General features: G+C 44.3%; 1 pseudogene; it reads left to right on the top strand.

Annotated features, from left to right (window-relative positions):
- Nucleotides 1-6557: 6557 nt before the first annotated feature.
- On the top strand, nucleotides 6558-9192 carry LOC109904916 (vomeronasal type-2 receptor 1-like; annotated as a pseudogene).
- The last annotated feature ends 2743 nt before the right edge of the window (nucleotides 9193-11935 follow it).

The following is an 11935-nucleotide window of genomic DNA, read 5'->3' as shown; positions in this document are numbered from 1 at the left end:
TCTTCTCACACTCTTTACCAACTAATCAAAATGTCTAGATTTACTCTATATGACCAAAAGTATGTGGACACCTGTTCGTTGAACATCTCATTCCAAAATCATGGGCATTAATATGGAGATGTCTCCCCCCCCCTTGCTTCTATAACAGCATCCACTCTTCTGGGAAGGCTTTCCACTAGATGTTGGGACATTGCTGTGGGGACTTGCGCCCATTCAGCCGCAAGAGCATTAAGTGAGGTCGGGCACTGATGATGGGCGATTAGGCCTGGCTCATAGTCGGGATTCAATTTCATCCCAAAGGTGTTCGATAGGGTTGAGGTCAGGGCTCTGCAGGCCAGTCAAGTTCTTCAACACCGATCTCAACACACCATTTCTGTATGAACGTCGCTTTGCACGGGGGCATTTTCATACTGAAACAGGAAAGGGCCTTCCCCAACCTGTTGCCACAAAGTTAGAAGCACAGAATCGTCTAGAACGTAATTGTAGGCTGTAGCATTAAGATTTCCCTTCACTGGAACTAAAGGGCATAGCCTGAACTATGGAAAAATAGCCCTGACCATTATTCTTCCTCCACCAAACTTGACAGTTGGCACTATGCATTCAGGTAGGTAACGTTCTTCTGGCATCTGCCAAAACCAGATCCGTCCGTCAGACTGCCAGATGGTGAAATGTGATTCATCACTCCAGATGTGTTTCCACTGCTCCAGAGTCCAATGGCTGCGAGCTTTACAGCACTCCAGCTGACTCTTGGTATTGCGCATTGTGCTCTTGTGTGTGTGGCTGCTCGGTCATGGAAACTCATTTCATGAAGCTTCCGACGAACAGTTATTGGGCTGGCGTTGCTTCCAGAGGCAGTTTGGAAATCGGTAGTGGGTGTTGCAACCGAGGTCAGACAATTTTTACACGCTTCGCGCTTCAGCACTCGGTGGTCCCGTTCTGTGAGCTTGTGTGGCCTACCACTTTACAGCTGAGCCATGGTTACTCCTAGAGGTTTCCACATCACAATAACAGCACTTAAGAGTTGACCGGGGCAGCTCTTGCAGGGCAGAAATTTGAGGAACTGACTCGTTGGAAAGGTGGCTTCATACCACGTTGGGTCACTGAGCTCATCCTCAGGACATTCTACTACAAATATTTTGCTATGGAGATTGCATGGCTGTGTGCTCGATTTTATACACCTGTCAGTAATGGGTGTTGCTGAAATAGCCGAATCCACTAATTTGGAGTGTCCACATACTTTTGTACAGTGCCTTTGGAAAGTATTCAGATCCCTTGACTTTTTCCTCGTTTTGTTATGTTAGTCTTTATTCTAAAATTGATTTAATTAAATAAAAATTGTCAGCAGTCTACACACAATATCCCATAATGACAAAGTGAAAACAAGTTTTTATTTTTTAAATGTCTACAAATTAATTACAGATAAACTGATACCTTATTTACATAAGTATTCAGATCCTTTGCGATGAGATTCAAAATTGAGCTCCTGTCCATTCTGTTTCCATTGATCATCCTTGAGATGTTTCTACAATTTGATTTGGAGTCCACCTGTGGTAAATTCAATTGCTTTGGAAAGACACACACCCGTCTATATAATGTCCCACAGTTGACAGTGCATATCAGAGTAAAAACCAAGCCTTGGTGTTGAAGGAATTGTCTGTAGAGCTCTGAGACAGGATTGTGTCATTGTACAGATCTGGGGAAGGTTACCAAAACATTTCTGCAGCATTGAAGGTCCCCAAGAACACACTGGCCTTAATCATTCTTAAATGGAAGAAGTTTGGAACCACCAAGACTCTTCCTAGAGCTGGCCGGACGGCCAAACTGAGCAATCGAGGGAATGACCCTTAGCAGGAAGATGACCAAGAACCCGATGGTCACTCTGACAGAGCTCCTCTGTGGAGATGGGAGAACCTTCCAGAAGGACAACCATCTTTGCAGCACTCCACCAATCAGGCCTTTATGCTAGAATGGCTAGACAGAAGCCACTCCTCGGTAAAATGCACATGACCGCCCGCTTGGAGTTTGACAAAAGGCATCTAAAGGACTCTCAGACTGCGAGAAACTAGATTATCTGGTCTGATGAAATCAAGATTGAACTCTTTGGCCTGAAAGAGAAGCATCACGTCTGGAGGAAACCTGGCACCATCCCTACGGTGAAGCATGGTGGTGGCAACATCATGCTGTGGGGATGTTTTACAGCGGCAGGGACTGGGAGACTAGTCGGGATCGAGGCAAAGATGGACGGAGCAATGTACAGAGAGATCCTTGATGAGAACCTGCTCCAGAGTGCTCAGGACCTCATACTGGGTGTGGCCCAGCCAGATCCCGGACTTGAACCCGATTTGAACATCCTCAGGAGAGACCTGAAAATAGCTGTGCAGCAACGCTCCCCATCCAACCTGACAGACCTTGAGAGGATCTGCGGAGAAGAATGGGAGGAACTCTCCAAATACAGGTGTGCCAAGCTTGTAGCATCATAACCAAGACGGCTCCAGGCTATAATTGCTGCCAAAGGTGCTTCAACAAAGTACTGAGTAAAGGGTCTGAATACTTATGTCAATGTGTTATTTCTGTTTTAGTTTTTTTCAAATAAAACTGAAAGATTAAATTCAATAACACCTTTTTTGTTTAAGCAGAAAACTGGAGAAAAACCTCTGTCCAGTGAAGTCCACAAAGCATATTGCATGTACAGTAACCGACAGTTACATGACCTACAGCGTGGTCAAGGAGGTTCATGTTTCTGACATTTTCAGACCACTGAACTACTATTGGTGTAGAACCACAGAGTTACCACAAGTTGAAAGGAAACTCTACTATTTCAGCACCATTTCAACATCAAATAACCTCTGATTAGTCTCATACAGTGACGAAAGATACCAAAGAAAAAAAAATACCCAAAAATGTAGTCCAATCAACGTTAGTTAAATGTGTGTGTGTGCAAGTAGAAAAACAAACATGTTGACTCACTCTACTTGAAGAGAAACAACTCCTCTCTTTCATATTGATGAAATAGTCTCTCACTCTACTTGTAGAGAAACAACTCCTCTCTTTCATATTGATGAAATAGTCTCTCACTCTACTTGTAGAGAAACAACTCCTCTCTTTCATATTGATGAAATAGTCTCTCACTCTACTTGTAGAGAAACAACTCTTCTCTTTCATATTGATGAAATAGTCTCTCACTCTACTTGTAGAGAAACAACTCCTCTCTTTCATATTGATGAAATAGTCTCTCTCTCATACAGTACAGGCTTTTATATTTAGTTGTCCCAGGCTACTTGGCTGAAATGATTACTCGCTAGTCTAACTTCCATTCATGGGCAACGTTAGCTAGTTAACATTATCCTTCTACATCTAACTACCGTACATATTGACCTTCCGTACATATTGACCTTCCATCCTCTCAGGCCGGGGACACAACAAGGTATGAATTAATGATTGGATCAAAATCGCCGTTGTAATCATTGGCCAGTATGGAGAATTAAGGAAAACCACAAGTCCAAATCCCTACCTACATCCATGGCTAATTTAGGAAAGGGCCAGTTTTAGCTAGCTAGCTACCAACACAACGAGATGCAACAAATCAAGTTTTTCTGTCAATGACGTAGGCACTCATTGGGATTGGATAAGAGTAACGGCAAATCCAAACGGACTTCCCTTGACATGTTTTGTTGTTGGTACGCCAGGACTGTTCCGTTGAGCTCGCGCAGTTTAGCTCAACTCTGTTTGGCAAATTTTGTTTACTTCTTTTTTTGTCAAGGGAGGTCAGATGCTCGCTGGCTTCCCTTGAATTAAATGCTACAGGCGGCAACAATATCATACTCGTTTGGACCAGACAGCATCAGATAGATGGCCTGCACCTGCATTGTTTGTGGTTTTAGGCTGGGTTTCTGTACAGCACTTTATGACATCAACTGATGTAAGGGCTTTATAAATACATTTGATTGATTGATTGACGTAGAGAGACAGAGGGTCGCTGTTTCGCTCGCTCGGATGCTTTTCCCTGTGAGACTGTATCACATCTGGTCGTGATTGGGAGTCCCATAGAGCGGCGCACAATTGGACCAGTCTCGTCCGGGTTTGGCCGGTGTAGGCCATCATTGTAAATAAGACTTGTCTAGTTAAATAAATACATGTGAATTTAAGGAAAGTTATGAAACACAGAGACAAAATAAATAATTTTGTTTTTATTTTTGAGTTGCAAACCACCAAAACAAAGAGTCACGCACTCCAAACATAAACTCCCAGCAATCTACTGGGCATTCACCAACGTTTCGGCATCACCTACCTTCTTCAGGGTTTATTTTTGGGTTGGTCATTTTTGGGGGGAGGAAACATTGCTTCCCTTGGCATCCATACATGCCACTGCTCATCACGAGTGAGTGTATAACCTTTTTACGTGCCTTGGGGTTGGAGAGGTCATGAGAGTTCAATTTCCATTGACTCTTCAGTCTACATCCGTATAGTCTACTCGCCAGCTGGTTAGGATAGTAGATGTGATAGGCCTCTCTGTAAATCTAGACTAACACTCCATGCAGCTCTCTAGGACCCAGGTTGGAGACTATTGGTTATGACGATACATTTTCAGAACAAAAAATATGCCCTGCTTATGTAAGCCCATTTCATGAAATATGGATGGTAATGGTGTACGTTTCATTACAAGAAATTATACATTTGGGTTAAATTGCTGTCAGGAGTCAACACGTGAAGCCACCTGTTTGTGGAAACCGAGCACCGCCAGCGATCCTATCCCATGGGCGTCTCCACTGCGGGGGTTCAGGTGTTTCTCTCCTCTCCCGGATGATGAAAGACAAGTGTCGACAAGCTCAGACTCACAACAGCGAAAGACCCAGAGGATACTTCGGAATAAACAATTACAGTATCCGATGTTGATTATTGAGCATTAAGGCCAATGTCCCATGAGCGCTCACCCGCGTCGCCACATGCTATTGCCAATTAAATCGTAGCCTTGAGGCGCTTTGTGCTATGTCATTAACATGAATACACACCGACATTCACATGCCAGGGAATTTACCGCTTCTGACTAATTTACTACATGTATTTTTAATTTGCCAGTTCATTGCGCGTGCACTTCACACAACGTTATTTACTATTCTACTGTCATTGTCTCCTTAATTTAAAACTATAATTTTGATTACAAGCCCTACAATTCTAAACCCTATAGGCTATTTTAAAGTAATGCAATGCGCACAACGTATATTAAAACACTACGGTGCATATAGCCTAGGCCTGTACTCTGCTCAATTCTTAATTTTGTTTTAATTTGTATAATAAAAATAATAACTATGTCAATTTATTACATTTATCATAGTCAATCATTTCCATAATCTATAAACCTTTACGGTCCTGTTTATCTCACGTCTCTGTGAGGAGGCTGTTTTGTGAGGTTGTTTTGTGCGACATGGCTCATTTCATCCCCTGAGATTTGGCAACGGTACCTGTTGTGGATGCTGTTCCGTAAAGAGTCTATCACTGTGAACACTTTATACCACACATTCACATCATGATGTGACTGGATTCAATTGAAAAAAAAAAACCGGTTACTGTGTAGATTATGTGCTTTTCTCCACTTTTACGCGTCCATCTCGGCGAGTCCAACTGTAAACGGAAGGCCAAGTATAACCTGAGCGGGTACAAGAACGTGGAGAAGAAAACGGTTGTTGTGGGAGGGATGTTTCCCGTTCACCACCGCATCGCCTCAGCCGATACCAACACCTCCCCGGTGCCGGTATTCCTGGGATGCGAGAGGTGAGTAAATGTAATGTCATGGGATGCAATTATTACTCGGGAGTTTAAGGCAGTGAAACTAGAGAAATGGAGAGAATGAAGTTGTCAATGTGGGATTTCTTTAATTTTATTATAATAAATTAGCCCTATTGTGTTTTCAAATATTATTTGAATACAATTTAGAAACAGAACATTATAGAATTGCTTCTCTACTCAGTCGCCTCTTTCTGTCAAGGTCCTGCTCCCTCATCCAATCTGTGACTCAACAATCACCCATCCCATCAGCCCCTTGGACCTGTTTTATATTAGCCAATAAACTAAGCGATGATGATGATTTGGGCTCGTCTATCTGAGAAGGTACATATTGATCTTTGTCGCCCTCAAGTGGCAGTTTAATGCAATGTTATGCATTGCAGGTACTACTCGAGATTACTTAAAAGTAATGTCAGGATTTTACGACTACTATTACTATTTACCAACATCATCATCACTTCTCATCCAGGTTTAACTTCGACGTTCCGCCGGACTCTGACGATGCTCTTCGCCATTGATGAGATCAACAAGCAGACAGACCCCCTCTTCCCCCTGATACAGACCTGGGCTATGTCATCTATGACTCCTGCGTCACCATCTCCAAGGCTGTGGAGGGCACCCTCACCTACCTGACAGGGCAGGACAAGGCAGTGCCCAACTAACGCTGTGGCCGCTCTGGTGGGGGTTGGGGGGGTTAGACCTGTCTAGCCTCCGCATATGGGGACTCTACTATTTCCACCAGGTATCTCTGTCCATCTACATATCCTCATTAATACATGTACTATCCTCTTCACTACAGCTCCTATATCTACCTACCTAGGTGCAGTGTGGCCTAATCTAGTGGGCTTTTTCCTCTCCCTCCCTCTCTCCTCTTCTCTGCTCTCTCTCCTCCCCCTGTCCTCTGCTCTCTTCTGCGCTCTCTCCTCTCTCTCCTCCCCCTCTCCTCTTCTGCTCTCTCCTCTCCTCTGCTCTCTCTCCTCTCTCTCTTCCCCCTCTCCTCTGCTCTCTCCTCCCCCTCTCCTCTCTCTCTCTTCTTTTCTCTCTCCTCCCCCTCTCCTCTGCTCTCCTCTGCTCTCTCCTCCCCCTCTCCTCTGCTCTCCTCTGCTCTCTCCTCCCCCTCTCCTCTGCTCTCTTCTGCTCTCTCCTCCCCCTCTCCTCTCTCTCTCTCTTCTGTTCTCTCTCCTCCCCCTCTCCTCTGCTCTCCTCTGCTCTCTCCTCCCCCTCTCCTCTGCTCTCCTCTGCTCTCTCCTCCCCCTCTCCTCTGCTCTCCTCTGCTCTCTCCTCCCCCTCTCCTCTGCTCTCTTCTGCTCTCTCCTCCCCCTCTCCTCTTCCCTCTCTCCTTTGCTCTCTTCCCTCTGTCCTTGTCTCTAGGTGAGTTCCTCACTTCCTCACTTCAGCAGGACCTGGGTGGGAACCATCGCCGAGGACGACGACTATGGGAAGTATGGCTTCAAGGAACAGGTGGAGGAGGCTGAGGTCTGCATCTCCTTCTCTGAGACCCTGCCCAAGGTGACCGGTTTCCATTACAACACGCCTCTCAATGTCTCTCTCTCCACAGTATGTCTAGCTCTTTCTGTCTCTCTCTGTCTGCTTCTCTACTCTCTCTCTCTTTTCCTCTATTTCTCTCCATCAGTTTGCTTGTACCATAAACAGGTTAACAGTTTGCTTGTACCATAAACAGGTTAACAGTTTGCTTGTACCATAAATAGGTTAACAGTTTGCTTGTACCATAAACAGGTTAACAGTTTGCTTGTACCATAAACAGGTTAACAGTTTGCTTGTACCATAAACAGGTTAACAGTTTGCTTGTACCATAAACAAGTTAACAGTTTGCTTGTACCATAAACAGGTTAACAGTTTGCTTGTACCATAAACAGGTTAACAGTTTGCTTGTACCATAAACAGGTTAACAGTTTGCTTGTACCATAAACAGGTTAACAGAGTGTTGGAACCTCCTGTGCAGGTGAGCTCTCCAGAGGACATCCAGTGTACTGTGGAGTCATTGTGATGTTGTCCTCTGAAGTGGACCTGCGCCCTGTGATCCAGGAGCTGTTCCAACACAATGTCACCAACCGCACCTGGATCGCCAGCGAGGCCTGGGTCACCTCCGCACTCAACCAGCCTGGGGTGAGGGGTCAACTAGGGGTTAGGGTTCAACCTGGGGTCACAGGTACCATAGAATTAGTCAGCAGAGTGACCGTTTTATATTCAAAGCAGTGTTCCCTGATTTGTTGGGTGATGTGGGGTTTTCTGTGTCCAGGTGAGTTCAGTGCTGGGTGGTACTCTGGGATTCGGCCTCCAGCGTCACCTGCTAAACACAACCCCTATGATGATACGCTCACTGAGGAATTCTGGGAAATGGCCTTCAACTGCACACTGGACTATGGCCAGGCTCTGAGGCTGGCGAAAGAAATGGCCTGGGCAACATTGGGACAACACAACCCTTTCCAGGGCAGCATTGGGACAACACAACCCTTTCCAGGGCAGCATTGGGACAACACAACCCTTTCCAGGGCAGTCAGAGGGGAACCTGAGGGGCTGTATTGGGGTAGACGTCCCTTGAGAATCTTTGTGATACCTACTCTGACGTGACCCAGCTACACCTCACATACAGGTAGATATGATGATACCTACTCTGACGTGACCCAGCTACACCTCACATACAGGTAGATATGATGATACCTACTCTGACGTGACCCTGCTACACCTCACATACAGGTAGATATGATGATACCTACTCTGACGTGACCCTGCTACACCTCACATACAGGTAGATATGATGATACCTACTCTGACGTGACCCTGCTACACCTCACATACAGGTAGATATAATGATACCTACTCTGACGTGACCCTGCTACACCTCACATACAGGTAGATATGATGATACCTACTCTGACGTGACCCTGCTACACCTCACATACAGGTAGATATGGTGATTCTGATTCTGATATTATGCATTGCAGTGTGTAAAAGGCTGTGTCTAATGTGGCCCATGCCATGCATAACATGGAGATCTCTGAGCCTTGCCAGAGGCCCTTCAACAACAGCTGTGCTGATGTCACCAGCATTGAGCCCTGACAGGTGTGCGTGTGTTTGTGTGTGTGCGTGCTCATCTCAGTCGTAACTGCTGTATGTTTTAATATTGTCCATCTTCTCCTTTCTCCTCTAGTTGATGTACTACCTGAGGAATGTGTAGTTTGACGTCTCCCACACCAAATAACCTTTATTCTTCCAGAACGGCTACTATGAAATCCGATTGGCCAGTTCAGCAGCCCCAGAGGCCATGATGACCATCAACAAGGCATCCATAGTGTGAGATACTGAGGATACAGACAGGGATATGTGTACCCTGTCTGCCTGACAATCTCCCTCCCTGTCTGTCTGTCTGACAGTCTCCTTCCCTCCCTCCCTCCCTGTCTCCTTCCATCCCTCCTTCCCTTTCTGTCTGTCTGACAGTCTCCCTCCCTCCCTCCCTCCCTCCCTCCCTCCCTCCCTCCCTCCCTCCCTCCCTCCCTGTCTGTCTGTCTGTCTGTCTGTCTGTCTGTCTGTCTGTCTGTCCGACAGTCTCCCTCCCTCCCTGTCTGTCTGTCTGACAGTCTCCCTCCCTCCCTCCCTCCCTCCCTGTCTGTCTGACAGTCTCCCTCCCTCCCTGTGTCTGTAGCCCTGTGTAGGCTACAGGTGGCAATCAGGTGGCAATCAATGATTTTCTGCACACAGGATGACATATGGGACGCTATGTTGAAGCCACCATGCCTCCATCTTGTCACTCCCCCACCAAAATATTACATTTATATTAATGTCGACATTAGTTTTAGCCATGTTTATTCTATTACAGACACCTTAATGCGTACTTTTACATGTATATTATGTGTTGCACCAGACTGTTTAGGTTTTCACTTTTCTTGTTTTGTTTAGTCTGTTCATGTATAGTCGTCTTTATTAAAAACATGAATAACCACCACGCTGCATTTTGGTCCGCCTCTCTTTCACCAGAAGAAAACCCTTACCAATCAGAGACAATGACTAACACCTGCCTCTGATTGAGAACCATATCAGGCCAGACATAGAAATAGACAAACTAGACATGAAACATAGAATGCCCACTCAGCTCACACCCTGACCAACCAAAACATAGAAATATACAAAGTAAAAATACATGCAATTGTCCTTGAAACACTGTAGGAATTCCATGTATTCCTATGGAGGACTGCTCCTACTGGGGAGAGCCAATAGAGGACCACAGTATGAGTCATAATACCCATAAAACCTAGCGGTCGGTCAGAGAGATTTACACCGTTATCAAAACGTCCTGCACAAAAACACCGCCCTTATTTTACGTGTTTCTAAAAATCCACCATGGGAGAAATCTATGGCGGAAAAACGATTGGAACCATTTCCCTGCTAGGTTTTATGGGTATTATAACTCATACTCTGGGGCTCTATATGGCCAACCATGACTTCAGTCTCTCAATGGCCAATACATAGCATCAGCAATCATTACCCACAGGAAGTAGGGGGTACTACAGCACCCCCTGAAAAATCAGACTGAAAAACAAATATATATATATCTCGGTGCCTTCTGAAAGTTCAGACCTCGTGACATTTTGTTACGTTAGCCTTATTCTAAAATGGATTACATTCATTTCATTTTTGTTGTTGTTACACAATGACAAAGCAAAACCAGGTTTAGACATTGTTGCAAATGTATTAAAAATAAAACACAAAGACCTTTATACACATACGTATTCACTCTTTGCTATGAGACTCACATTGAGCTCAGGTGCATCCTGTTTCCATTTAACATCCTTGAAATGTTTCTACAACTTGGAGTCCACCTGTGGTAAATTCAATTGATTGGACATGGTTTTGGAAAGGCACACACCTGTCAATATAATGAAAGGCAACTCAAATGTGCAGTTTTGTCACACAACACCAAGTTTTGAGGGAGCGTGCAATTGGCATGCTGACTGGAGGAATGTCCACCGGAGAATTGAATGTTCATTACTCTACCATAAGCCGCCTCCAACATTGTTTTATAGAATTTGGCAGTACTTCCAACTGGCCTCAACCGCAGACCACGTGTAACCATGCCACTAGTCCTGTATTAACAGGCCTTTACTAGTCCTGTATTAACAGGCCTTTACTAGTCCTGTATTAACAGGCCTTTACTAGTCCTGTATTAACAGACCTTTACTAGTCCTGTATTAACAGACCTTTACTAGTCCTGTATTACTAGTCCTGTATTAACAGACCTTTACTAGTCCTGTATTAACAGACCTTTACTAGTCCTGTATTACTAGTCCTGTATTAACAGACATTTACTAGTCCTGTATTACTAGTCCTGTATTAACAGACCTTTACTAGTCCTGTATTAACAGACCTTTACTAGTCCTGTATTAACAGACCTTTACTAGTCCTGTATTACTAGTCCTGTATTAACAGACCTTTACTAGTCCTGTATTACTAGTCCTGTATTAACAGACCTTTACTAGTCCTGTATTAACAGACCTTTACTAGTCCTGTATTACTAGTCCTGTATTAACAGACCTTTACTAGTCCTGTATTAACAGGCCTTTACTAGTCCTGTATTACTAGTCCTGTATTAACAGACCTTTACTAGTCCTGTATTACTAGTCCTGTATTAACAGACCTTTACTAGTCCTGTATTAACAGGCCTTTACTAGTCCTGTATTACTAGTCCTGTATTAACAGACCTTTACTAGTCCTGTATTAACAGGCCTTTACTAGTCTTGTATTAACAGGCCTTTACTAGTCCTGTATTAACAGACCTTTACTAGTCCTGTATTAGCAGACCTTTACTAGTCCTGTATTAGCAGACCTTTACTAGTCCTGTATTAACAGACCTTTACTAGTCCTGTATTAACAGACCTTTACTAGTCCTGTATTAACAGACCTTTACTAGTCCTGTATTAACAGGCCTTTACTAGTCCTGTATTAACAGACCTTTACTAGTCCTGTATTAACAGACCTTTACTAGTCCTGTATTAACAGACCTTTACTAGTCCTGTATTAACAGGCCTTTACTAGTCCTGTATTAACAGACCTTTACTAGTCCTGTATTAACAGACCTTTACTAGTCCTGTATTAACAGACCTTTACTAGTCCTGTATTAACAGACCTTTACTAGTCC

This window comes from Oncorhynchus kisutch, linkage group LG15 (assembly GCF_002021735.2).
Source record: "Oncorhynchus kisutch isolate 150728-3 linkage group LG15, Okis_V2, whole genome shotgun sequence".
Lineage (NCBI taxonomy): Eukaryota > Metazoa > Chordata > Actinopteri > Salmoniformes > Salmonidae > Oncorhynchus > Oncorhynchus kisutch.
The sequence above is the reverse complement of the archived record's forward strand: the minus strand, read 5'-3'. Positions and strand labels throughout refer to the sequence as shown.